This window comes from Salvelinus alpinus, chromosome 7 (genome assembly GCF_045679555.1).
Source record: "Salvelinus alpinus chromosome 7, SLU_Salpinus.1, whole genome shotgun sequence".
Taxonomy (NCBI): domain Eukaryota; kingdom Metazoa; phylum Chordata; class Actinopteri; order Salmoniformes; family Salmonidae; genus Salvelinus; species Salvelinus alpinus.
The window spans coordinates 7,302,658-7,307,003 of NC_092092.1; the positions used below are offsets into that span (position 1 = coordinate 7,302,658).

General features: G+C 40.8%; 1 long non-coding RNA gene across 1 annotated transcript; it reads left to right on the forward strand.

Annotated features, from left to right (window-relative positions):
- The first annotated feature begins 1,301 nt into the window (after nt 1-1,301).
- Nucleotides 1,302-4,296, forward strand: LOC139580379 (uncharacterized). The gene is made up of 3 exons (XR_011676026.1): nt 1,302-1,904; nt 2,634-2,735; nt 3,523-4,296. It is a non-coding gene; the product is annotated as an uncharacterized lncRNA (long non-coding RNA).
- The last annotated feature ends 50 nt before the right edge of the window (nt 4,297-4,346 follow it).

Here is a 4,346-nt window from a genome sequence, read left to right on the forward strand (position 1 = left end):
CAGTACCGGCACCGGTACTAGACCACAGGGACGCAGGAACCTGGTGGTGGTCCGGAGAGTCAAGATACCTGCTAATGGTGCCCAGGTCTAAGCGGTTGGACTGTGTCCACAACCATCCATACTGTCTCCATCTAAAACTCAGTGGTGAAAATGACGATATCATTCCCTCTAAGCACTCACGACTAGAAATACACTGCATGTCCCTCAATTAGTTGTAAAAGCAACATACAGTAAACATGTATTGCTCTCCCCTTTCCTTCAATGGACTCAAATCACATTTTATTTCAAAACACATATTGTGGAAGACTAGTTGTAAATATTGTTTTGCTATTCCAAATGTTTTACACAATGTTTTGTGAGAATGTGAACCTGTGGAAGAATCTGATAACCTTGTTGTCGATAGGTGGCGCCACAGTGTGTCCAATGACCATGCCACATTTTTGTGGCTTTCCATTAAGTTTCCCTGTGAGGATTTGATTGAGGGTTTGATATTTTACAATATAATTATTTGTCATGTGATGTTTATCTAATTGTTGGCATATCATCAGTTATTACTGCATATGAACAATATCCCCCCCCACAAGACTTTTATTTAGGAAAACGAGTTAGCAGATTCATTGAGAGATTTTTATTTTGAAAAGGCCTCTGTTGGAACATGAGTCACTTCCCCTGATAACTGACTGCTTCATTCTCACTTTGTTGTTACCAATTATGTATATACACCTTGGATTGTTGACGCTATGTATTGGGACATTGAGAGGCTTTGAAGCCACAGGTCGGCCATATTGGCTCTCCCCAGTAGGAGCAGTCCTCCATAGGAATGAATGGAATTCTACACTATTTCAATTAAATGTTTCAAGGACAAAATTACATATTATACAAGTATTTTGTTGTTGTAGTGGGGCCAGTGACATTAGTAATCTAAGAAAATTATACTTTAAGGAAAATATTAGTATTTTTTTCCAGTTTTTATGTTAAACTCACATTTATTTCATGAGTATGCATTAAGGTGTCTGTAATAGAATAAATTGTGGAATTTATTTTGTTTACATTATTTCATCTATTGCCTAAAAAATATTTTTGGAAACCCAAGCGGGTCCCGGGTCCCGGTGATATACAGTTGAGGTCGGAAGTTTACACACACTTAGGTTGGAGTCATTAAAATGTGTTTTTCAACCACTCCACAAATTTCTTGTTAACAAACTATAGTTTTGGCAAGTCGGTTAGGACATCTACTTTGTGCATGACACAAGTCATTTTTCCAACAATTGTTTACAGAGATTATTTCATTTATAATTCACTGTATCACATTTCCGGTGGGTCAGAAGTTTACATACACTAAATTGACTGTGCCTTTAAAGTGTACTGTAAGCTTTCTGTTAGCTAGCTGGCTAGCTAGCTAACGTTACTTGTATGATCTGTGTAGTAATATTATTCGTATCTCAGAGCCATTTGCTTTGCTAGTTATAGCCTAATGTTAGCTAGATAACATTGAACCTGGTAGGTTAGCTACCTGCGGATTCATGCAGGGTAGTAACGTCATGAGTTGGGATTATGGTTCATTGTTTAGCTAGCTAGCTACATGTCTTAACAAAAGACTCCACTATGCAAGTAACTAATTCAATAGAATGTTTATGTCACTGCGACAACTGTTGATAGACGTAGCTGGTAAATTCGCTCTGACTATCTACTCCGTTTTCAGAACGCTCTCGTCTGAGTGTGCCAGAGCGCAGAATAACTGACGAATTTACTAACGCTCAACACCCGTTGAATATGGCCGGTGTCAGTAAACGTTGGCAAAAAAGCATAATGAAATTATTGCCGGCAGCACAGTTAGTCACCAACGCTCTGGATAACATGAAAACAGCCTAACCAGCTCTGCTATGGAGAGTAAAATGGTCAGAGTGAGTTGTTCTCTCATTTGTGTCTGGAAGAAGCTAGCCAGCATTAGCCAGTAAGCTTGGGTGTTTGCTGTTGTTAGGTCAGAACGCTGGGATCAACCCTACTCCTCGGCCAGAGAGTCCACTGTGCGCTCTGAACGCTCCGAGAGCGAATCGCTCTGAATTTAGGAATGGACAATCTGACAACGCCCAGAGCATGCTCTGGCACTCCAGATTAAATTTACGAACACACCCATAGTATAAATCAGCATGGCTACCCAGACTATTTGCATTGCCCCTCCCCCTCTTTACACCGTTGCTACTCTCTGTTGTTGTCTTCTGTGCATAGTCACTTCAATAACTCTACCTACATGCTACTTTAAATAACCGGTGCCCCTGCACATTGACTGTACTGGTACCTCCCTGTATATAGTCTCCACATTGACTCTGTACTGGTACCCCCCTGTATATAGTTTCCACATTGACTCTGTACCGGTACCTCCCTGTATATAGTCTCCACATTGACTCTGTACTGGTACCTCCCTGTATATAGTCTCGCTATTGTTGTTTAACTGCTGCTCTTTAATTACTTGTTACTTTTATCTCTTATTCCTGTCTGTACTTTTTGAAATTGCATTGTTGGTTGGGGGCTCATAAGTAAGCATTTCACTGTAAGGTCTACACCTGTTGTATTTGGCGCATGTGACTAATAAAATAAAATGCGATTTGATTTCAACTTCTTCTGTCCTACAGGTCTACTTGTAGTAACATCATTCATCCAGCAGGTGATGTTCGAGGTGTAATCAGAGGAGGCTGGAGGAGCTGGCTCTGAAACACTGCAACGTTGTCTAAAACGTAAGTGAGCGGCTTGGGCTCAAACAACGTCATGTTTAAAGACCGCTATGCAAGGCCTATTCAACATGTTGGACTACAATGATGTATCAGTTTGCAGCTTTTCCATGTATTTCTTCCTCTCAGCTGATGTAGGATTTTCCTGCATCAGCTGATCTGTGTCATCAACAGAGACCTATGGTTAAGACTCTCAATTCTACATCATATGGTCGTGCTTGGCTTTTTTATTCAACTAATATCTTTAGTGATTTCAGCTTCACATACTGATACTGTTTTTTTAAACTAGGAAACTTTACATTTGCCACAGTGTATCGAGGCGTAGTTAGATTATTTATTTTTACTGATACTTTCGGCCATCCATGTTTGTCATTCATTGCCCAGTGTGCCTATCAGAGACTGAAGAGCCATCTGGCCTGCCCTGTGGACACGTCTTCTGTCTGTCCTGCCTGCAGAGCAGCCTTCAGACAGGCAGTACTGTCCTAATTGTCAGGGAAGAGCTGCAGCCAGATTTCCAACCGGTCTGTGTCTCACACCATCAGATTAGTTCAGAAACGTCCTTCGACATGCGCCATTCTACTTCAGTGATCTTTGCTCTGAAGCTGAAGTTTGTCTTTACCTCTTCACACAGCACTAACTTTTTCTGAATTGATGTAAAGGTTATTATGAATGTGATAGATTGACATTTCTGATTTACAGTTAGCTTGTGTCATCAGTTACGTCAATTTAAAAAAACAGCATTCAGTAAATGCGTTGACTCCTGTGCTGTTACGTACCCCTCTATCTGTTATAGCCTCTCTCAGGGCAGCTCTGCAGCAGCATGCAGAGATCAGGGCGAGGCTGATGTAACTCCTTCTTCCTGGAGGTGGTGTCCCGCTTCTGCCTGTCTGACGGGGAGAGCCCAAGAGAAGGGCATCGTAGAGCTGCTCTTCTCTATACACATCTCTGCACAGGGTGAGTGCACTGGAGGAGATGGCAAGCCATTTTGAGTGGTACCGTGGCCACAGTGTAGTGGCTGGAGCCAATTCACATATTAAAGTGAACATGTCATTTTGTAGAGTTAATGTAGGGAATGTGTACAGGACCAGAGAGCTCACTCACTTCCTGACTGACAACATTCCTGACGTCCACTCTGTGCTACCTAAACTCCTGCTGCAATAGATGTATAGGCGCCTTACAGTATACATACGACACACACATTTACAGTATACATACTCCACACACACAAATTTACAGTATACATACTCTACACACACACATTTACAGTATACATACTCTACACACACACATTTACAGTATACATACTCTACACACACACACATTTACAGTATACATACTCTACACACACAAGGGTCAATAGATACAGGATGCACCTGAGCTCATTTGTGAGTCTTATAGCAAAGGGTCTGAATACTTATGTAAATAAGGTATTTCTGTTTTTTATTTATAATACATTTCCAAACATTTCTAAAAGCCTGTTTTTGCTTTGTCATTATGGGGTATTGTGTGTAGATTGATGAGAAATGTGTTATATTTAATCCATTTTAGAATAAAGCTGTAACGTAACAACATATGTAAATGTCAAGGGGTCTGAATATTTTCCGAATGCACTGTATT